Source organism: Ornithodoros turicata, chromosome 3 (assembly GCF_037126465.1).
Source record: "Ornithodoros turicata isolate Travis chromosome 3, ASM3712646v1, whole genome shotgun sequence".
NCBI lineage: Eukaryota > Metazoa > Arthropoda > Arachnida > Ixodida > Argasidae > Ornithodoros > Ornithodoros turicata.
Window position 1 is genome coordinate 57,142,575 of NC_088203.1, and position 8,982 is coordinate 57,151,556.

General features: G+C 42.5%; 1 pseudogene; it reads left to right on the forward strand.

The window, feature by feature from the left end:
* The first annotated feature begins 1,683 nt into the window (after positions 1–1,683).
* LOC135389510 (uncharacterized) lies at positions 1,684–6,337 on the forward strand (annotated as a pseudogene).
* The last annotated feature ends 2,645 nt before the right edge of the window (positions 6,338–8,982 follow it).

The window sequence follows — 8,982 nt, forward strand, 5'->3', positions numbered from 1 at the left end:
TAACTTGCTTCCTGCTCATTTATGGAACCACTTAATTCGTAAGGTACATCGGGCATGTCAGCGTCATCATCGCTATGCTGACAATGTCTTGGTTGAGCAACCTCGTCCAGGCAGTCAGTAGATGTCGAAGGCACTGAAGCAGGTACTGAAGATGTGGTAGCACTGGACTCCTAAAATTAAAATAAACGAAACGATTAACGTTCTTTTTAACATCAGAAAAAGATGAAGCACTCGACGATTCATCAGATGAAAATAAACTAAGGGCGAAATCCCCATCCATGTAAGATATTAGATCCTTCGTTTGCATGAGCACGTCCGTTAAATTTGAAGAAACTGATAGTAATAGGGAGTTTTAGCATACCCTCAATAAAGCAAGAACTTACGTTTTCCTGCCGCATTCTGTCATTATGCCTTGTCTGCCTTGGGAGGCCTCTTTCCGCGTCAGGCTCCATCCACCTCCGATACGGTCCCCGGCGCCTCTTCTCCGGGGGAGAGCTCATTTTTGTTTCTGTGCTAGGTTGGCTAGGTGCAGAAGCGTCCACGCTGCCACACCACACGAGTTGCAAGGCTCTGCTCACATTATCCACTTTACCATCGGGAGAGATCGTTACGATGAATTAAAAAGCGCGTGTTAAACTGCCAAAAACACTTTTGATGTTTTTCTTCTTTTCTCTCCTTTCTCGCTGAGCTTGGCCAAGCCACATTAACATAAAACGCGTGAGAAGTAATGGAATTACACCGTGAAATATTTTGCCTACAACACGAAAGTACTTACAATTTTGTAACAAATGATAATTAGAACAATTTAACTGTGTGTTTCAGTAATCAGTATAGCTTTGTAAGGATATAAACCATGCAGTGCAGAGGCAAATTCACTGAATTCGCTGTGCGTGGGGAGTAGGTGTTCGGCATTTGGCAACATTGTGCAAGACAGCTGCTTTTGTTGTCAGGTTGTGGACTGTCGCTCACTTCTCGGTTTCATCGGTCTTTGGTTCTACGCAAATTGTATTGTACACGGGCAATCTTTCTTCTCTACGGCAAACCACGTGAGATGCAAAAATACTCCAAAAGCCGGGTGACGTCATAACTAGACAAAAAAGTAGAGAACTCCGACTTCACATAAGTAATAAGTAGGCAATGAGTAAACCTTGTTATTTCGTTATGTTAAGTCGGAGTTCTCTACATTTTTGTCTAACCACGTGAGGCGCATATTGTATCTGTGTGTGTCCATGTGTTGGTTCTGTGTGTACTATCTTGCAATTCTTGTTGTCTATAATTCAGTTCCGAACATATTTTAGTAACCGTCCTTTTTACTCCAGACACAAAGGAAGAAATGGACAGTTACCTCCAGAAACGGTGCAAGACGGTCAATCGACAAACTGCCACAGCCGGAAAAATAAAAATAAAGGTAGTTATATTGCCTGAGCTATGTTTGGATTGCTTTGAGTGTTATTCAAATGCTTCTGAAAGCATATTTCAGCAATCTTGTATCTTTACAGTTAGTTACGTCGCATCATAAGATTCACACGGGCAATTGCACAATGGGCAATTCAGATATCAACTGTTTAACATCTGTGGGCATGTTTTTATGGGCACTGTTGAAATCTTTCTGATATCGGTTCGCATGCTTTTCCAATCAGTTCACTAAAGAAAAGCAGCCAGACCAGAAACGGAAAAGGAAATAAGTCAAGGATCTCGAAGAGCTTCATCTTCTGGAAGAAATCTCCTCTTCAGAAGATGAATTTCTCAAAGAAGGTGTTGAAGGAAGTGCAGGAACGATATAGAGAAGTTCTCGGTGAGAACAAGAGGCTACGAAAGGTCAACCTAGAGCTACAACGTGCACTGTGCTCTAAAATGTTTGAAATGTCTGAGAAGTCTCCAGAAGGGCTTGGCCAATCGCCTGTGTCAGTGGACGTCCAACGAGCACGACGTCAAGGTGAGATTTGTGTGACTCCCTTTCATTACAGTGTTGTACCCGTTACCGAAATATGGTATCGGGATACCGATACTCGTTACCAGAGCTGTACATAACGCGTTACTTTTTCTGGTAACTAAGTAACGACCAAGTTACTTTTCAAAAAATGTAACTAGTAACGTACTTAGTTACAAAAATTGGTAACGCGTTACTGCGAGTTACTCGTTCCTTTTTTTTTTTTTTTTTTGTCTCACTGCCATCAACCACGGCTGCTAGCGGTCGGTTTCCATGCACGCATGACGGCATTCCACGCCGTTGATGCACGTGCCACCCCTTTCACCCACACGACCCGTGGAAAAACCTCCAGGGGAGAGAAAATACCAGAACACGACACCTTTATCATTCCTCTTAGGTCCACAGTGTTTCAGAATACTCAATATGTACTTTTTGTTACTCTTTGGAAGAGATCACTGCACTTAAAGCGCTTTAGCGGGTTGCCTTCGTGTCCTTTTCATGGGCTTTGTCACTGGGACGCGTGCCGTTGACAATGTGAAGGCCGTGTTGTGAACGATTGCCGGTTTCGTCCTCAAAATTCCGTTTACAGGTCACCTTTTCATGGTATTCCCTGGAATCCTTCATTCTTCAACTGTACCAGAAAGTAGCGAAGGGGTGGGGTAAATGGCCGTTAGCTGTATTGCTTGCATGCTATTCGTTTGTTTCTCTCCCCGGGTCGCCAGCCGCTTTAAAAAACGCTTGGCCTGGCTGCAGCGCCCACTGATGCTTGTTAGTAGCATGGCGGAGTCAACAACGACGTCACCCTGGCCTGCGTTAAGCGACACATTCGAAATCAAGGAGACTAAAGCCAACGGGAATTTAGTATTTTCGTGTCTGCTATGCCTTTCGAAGGTAAAATGCATCAGCATTTCGAGTACGTCCTACTCGAATTTGAAGAAGCATGTGAAGGTAAGCATCATCTAACTTTTTCTTTTCATTATTATTTTGTTTTAATGAAGAATTACTGTAACTGCCTTTGTTCATTTGCTGTGAGTAAAATAAAGCCGGTCAACAACAACAACTTTATTTTCGACCTTGGAGAGTGGGGAGTTTCATCGCCACAGGCGATACTCTACCTTCGTATTTCTGCTTCTTGAAATACTTCGTATTTCTGCTGTTTTTCTGTATTTCTGCTGCAAATGTAACGTATAAAAGTAACTCGTTACTTCCGAGTAACGAGAACGCGTTCCTTTTATTTCTTAGTAACGAGTAACGTATTCAGTTACTTTTTTTGGGTAACGTGTACAGCTCTGCTCGTTACTTGAGTAAAATGTATCGAAATACCGATATCGATACTTCTTTTTTAAAGTAACGGAGTACCGCTACCGTTACTAAAAAAAGTAACGCGATACTTTGCGCGATAGTTTTGTTTGAAATACGGAGATGATGCCCATAGAAATATCGCTTTACGTGAACAGTTTTGCAGTAAAAATACAGCATATTTTATACGTAGCTCGGACACGTTGTGCTTGACTTTTATCAATAGCTGGTTCTCGAAGTCGTCTTCTGCCATACTTGCAGGCCGTGGTCTCTCCGGCAGCTGACAGAGGCCAGTGTGACAATTACGTTAGTGTCAGTCCCACACATACCGTGAAGTCCAATGACGAAGGAATCCTATCCGAAGTTAAGAATATGTGAGCGTGACTCAGTGCGACACGGCAGCTTAGCAGTGGAATCTAGATCGCATTGTCAAAGCATTGTTAAAGACTTGATCTCTGTTCGTTGACCTCAACTCTTTTGTTGAACACAGCCTGGTTATTTCCTCGTCTCACAGAAAAACAGATAACATGTGTTTGGTATAATTCCGGTTACGGAGCACGTAGGCGTGTCCACAGGCTTCTTGTCGAGGGCTAGGCGGACCATTGACAATGAATAAGAGTGAAAAATATGGTCAGTGAAGAAAGGGTGGCGCATTCAAAAGTATCGGTAACGATACTTTTGTCATCGGCGTGTCAAGAGCGGTCAACAGCGTAGCGATCCACCTATACTTGCGGACACGCAAGGAGCATGTGATGAAGGTGAGACTTGTGTGTGTGACTGCCTTTCATTTATGCTTTATAAGATCGTACTTCGGAGTGGGGCTGCAGTGCATTTTTACTGAGTTTTTTCATCTTAGTCTTTCAGTCAAGCAACCCCGGCGCTGCGTCTTCTCGGTACCATGGCCTGTCGCCTGTGCTCGCCCCACCAGCGCAAGGTGATGGTGAGATTTGTGTGATGATTTATTTATGCGATCACGCTTGGGAGCTGGGCTGTAGTGCATTCTTGGGTTTTTCCTTTTAGTGTTTCAGCCAGGAAGCCCCAGCACTACATCTTCGCAACGGCATGTCCAAACACCTAAGCCTGTGGAAGCCCAGCGTGCACGAGGTGGAGGTGAGACTTTTTCAATCTGTTCTGTTTTTCTTTGTTTTGCTCTCGTTTTTGCTCTCTAGTCTGTCAGTCAAGCAGCCCTAGTGCTATGTTTTTTGGAGGGTGTAGCCTATATCACCTACACTGCTAGACGCCCAGTTGGGCATGCGATCGAGTTGAAATTTGTTGTCTTCTTGTCAATAGTGCATTATAAGCTCTGATTTCTGAACTGTCCTGCAGTGTATGTTCACTTTTTCGCCTGACTGTTTCACTTTTTCATAAAACCATCTGATTGAATGCTTAATTATTCTGTCTTAGTAATTAGCTGATTGTGACATAAGTGAATTTGTATCGTATTCTAACTTCATGGGATAAATTAATCACAATGTTCAAGGGGCCCTAAAGCACCCTCTCTTTTTAGCAAAGTCTAGTACAGCTAAAAGAGCACCCTCTTGCTTGCCTTGAGTGCTATTTGTGTTGTTTGTATTTTGGTGATGATTTACGCAAACTTGTCCTCTACAGACTCTCCAGGTGCCCCGGAAGCCACCTCACTTCCTATTGGTGCAGAGGACGAGGATAACATGGTAAGACAGAGCAGAGTAACATCTTCTCTTGAGCTCTACGGTGCATTTCGCTCATGATATGATATGCCTACTCTCACGTTATCTAAGCATGCTCAGTTATATTTTATACAGTAGATGGGAATTTGTGTTGCATCCTAGACAGTGCATATTCACGCAACAATCATTCAGGTACCTGCGAATTTAAACCCACACACACTCTGCCACAAGAGAGTGGGACCACACAAACTGGTACCCTAAAAGCACCTTCCTCATGGGGCACATTGTGCCTCTTGTGACAGCCGGGTTGTCATTTTTGTTTCCCAGTAAGGAAATAGAAGTTCTTTGGTGCAACAAAAAAAGTAAAAGTATATACATACATGTATCGCTCGCTGAGCGACCACTGGTTTGCCAATTCCGAACGATGCGCAGCTACCCAGAGCTGACGAGCCGCAAACACGGCGAAACACGTGTCCTGTTTCTCTGCGTGCAGCCATAGAAGCCATCTTAATCTGTAATTTTTAATTTCAAACACGTCTAGTGTCATTTACTTGTTTCTTTAATGGCTTTTCCCCCATCATTATACATGTATATATATGTAACAAAATATAGTTGAGCTACACTTGGATATTGTGAATGATCATATTTTGCGGAAAAGTGGGGGAAGATTGCATAAATGATACTTCTGTCCACCAATTTCAGGCTGAACAAGTTTATCTTGGGAACTCATTACAATCCTCTCTGTACTTTTTATCACTGGGATGTATCATTGTGTTGGCGACGTTGGTGCTTGAGATTCCTAAAGTATTGCATTTGCAAGCGTGTGCAAGTGGTTTGGACGTTGCAGTACCAGTATTTGTGACGTCATATCACATCTACGGTGATGTACTATCTTAACCAAGCTCTTAATTGAGCATCTGCCATCTATCCGAATCTTTTTGCATTTCTCGGCTGTGGACATGTGAGTTGCAATTGCCTATTCTGTTTGTGCATATTTTTTTTGCAGGTACACGCAGGCTTAGGTGTGTGGATTTCGAAGGCTGCATGGGAGAAGATTCACGGGTACAAGGAAGACTCGATGTTTGCCAAGCAGGCAGCCCTCGCAATATCGTAGGCACCCGTGCTGGCAAGAAAGAGCGTAACGGGAACGCTCTCCAATCGTGCAAAGGCGGATGGTGCTCAGCAAGCCCAGGAGCCGCTGACCCCCCACAAATTGGAGGCACTGCATGGTGACGACCCTATATGTTCTACTATGATAGTACCTTTTTGTGTGCGTGCCAATGTACAGTAGTTAAAAAAATGAGTAGTTCTAGCTGTCCCTTATTTGCATTCTGTCAATTTTTCAGGCTTGTTGGAGAGGCGTAAAGGTGGCAGCTCGTCGCAGAAAGAACAAAAGGAATGGCTCCGCAGAGTCAAATATTACCTATCACAAAAAATGCGTGATCTGAGGAGAAAGAAATAAATGTCAGAATGGACAAGTAAGGTTTGTTCCTTTTCTCCTGCATACACCCACACAAAGATGGAGAAGCTTCAATACACACTCATATACGTTTGCTGCAAGAATTGCAGGGCTACAACTGTAGCACTGCTGCAGTGCCCTGGTTAACCATCGAGAGTGAGCACCACCAGAATTGCCTGTGGTGCACTACAATTTCTGGTGGCCCACTAGACCACCACTAGACCACCTAGTTCCACTAGACCACTAGAATTCTTGGTGGACCACGTCTTAAATTACGTGCTGGTGGTCCACCAGCTTACATGTCTGGTGGAATTTTCAATAGGGTATCTTTTGAACTATCATAAAATCATCCTTGCGACCTAACAATATAGGATATTCATCCTACTCAGGCACTATAAACGTTACCTTGACAGAGGTATCCAAACACGCAGCACAGCTAAGCTTTACACAGTACAGCCAATCTATGCTACTTGAGCCCGGTGGGGTCACTCTCTCCCTCTATACACCCCAAAAGCAAAGAAACCGCACATCCCTTGTAACCTATGGGGTGGGGAAACCCTCTCTCATTTTCATTCTTTCCTCCAAAAGCAAATATTCTTAGGACCGGTGTACAGAGGCGAAATTTTTTTATTGATCAACTATCGCAAATAGACATTGGAATTATTCGATTCTCAAGAACACAATGAGAATTCTATCAACAAACAAACAATAGCACGCCAAAAAATCTCAGAATAGACTTTTATGTCAGTGCAAACTGGTTTTAGAGAAACATTATCGGCGCAGACAATACTCAACCAAAACGAGAAACGCTGCATTTAATGTACTTCAGATCTGTCACAACTATTATGCATACATTATTCTCAACTCACAAAATATCAATCGAGTGAATATCTAAAGCAAAGAGAGAAAGTCAAATTTATTCAATGATAGAAACAATACTCATTCGAAAACGAGAATCAAATTTAATTACATCGTTTTATGATAATTTTGCAATAGTAATTTCTACACGCAGAAGCCACAAACAATCAACTCATCTGAAATGCAAATTAATGTAAAAGTTTGCTACAGTGAAAATCAACGCACACAACTTAAAAATATTTTCCCAACTAGTAGAATATTTTTATTAATATCAATCGAGCGATCATCTGAAGCAAACTCAAACCAGTAATTAATTTAGGTAAAAACTTTCTGAACAAACAGGGCGATACATCACAGGAACACATCTTTTTCATTCAGAGCCCACTAACAAAAAAAAAAAAAAAGGTGAGAGAGGAAAGCTGAGCTCTAATCCACTTTCGCCAAGGTTACGCCTGCAGGGAGTAGGGGGATCCCACAATGGTCGTGGTGAAAGTCATAAACTAACTCCAACAACTCAAGCCGGGAATTAATTGAGGGTTCTAGCGCGTTTAAAGCTCGCGTTTTTCGAACGAAGAACGAAGAAACATGATCAACTACTAATAAGCAGTTGATCATGTTTCTCATTATTTCCTTGCATGTGTGCTATTCACATTATAATAAATTGCATAATTGTGTTGTGTTGGAATAATCAACTTAACTTTCCATATTCTTTATTACGTGTATTACATTCCTTCTCTTTTCGTTTTTTGGGTGAATTTTTCTCTCAATTTAGCTTTCCCAAAGATAGATTATTTCCATTTCAATTTTTTAAATGTTTCTTGTTTGATAGTTTGTTTCGATATTATTTTCCTGTCTGCTGTTTACACGTTGGCAGATGCGCCGTTTTGAGTGTTTCTCTGCTGTTCAGTGTTAAGTGTGTGCATGTTTCTCGTTTTGATAGATTGTTTTTCAATTATTTATCCTTTGTGTACCTCTTGTTTACGTGATGGGTGTTGGTTCTCTATTAGCTGTTGATCGTATTTCTCGTTATTTCCTTGCGTGTGTGCTATTCACATAATAAGAAATTCATTAATTGTGTCGTGTTGGAATATTCAACTTAGCTTCCCATATATATTGCATTCCTTCTGCTTTCTTTTTTGATGAATTTTTCTCTCAACTTAGCTTCCCATATTCTTTATTACGTGTATTGTGTTTCTTCCGTTTCATGTTTTTTTGGCTGGGTTTTTCGCCTTCACGCAGAGTTACAACATAATTCCTTCCACTATTTGGCTTTACTATCCTTTGCATGTAAACCGCCTACTGCACACCTGTTGTAGCGGGAAAAAATTAGCGATTCAAGTCGCCACAGGCTGCAAAAATGATGATGGAAGTCGGCCCAGGTATGACGGTATCGTCGCCTGGCTGGGATGACAGTGTGCATGTTCCTATTTACATGTAAACCGCTCACGCGCCGCCTGAAAAAAATGCGAACGAAGTCGGCCCAGGCGGAAAAATCGCCAAAGAAGTCGACCCAGGTAAAAAGATACAGAACGATAAGGGCAAGCGCAGCTCTCCAGCTCGCTGGTAGACATTCGGACACCCTCTCACCAGCCTACTTGCATGTAAACCACTCACGCAGCACGTGAAAAAAATTGCGAATGAAGTCGACCCAGCGTGAAAACTCGCCAAAGAAGTCGGCCCGGTGTTGTCAGTGTGCATGCCCCTACTTGCATGTAAAGTGCCCAAGCGCCACCTTAAAAATAGCCAAAGAAGTCGGCCCAGAGTGTACAACCATAAGTGTACGCTCAGCT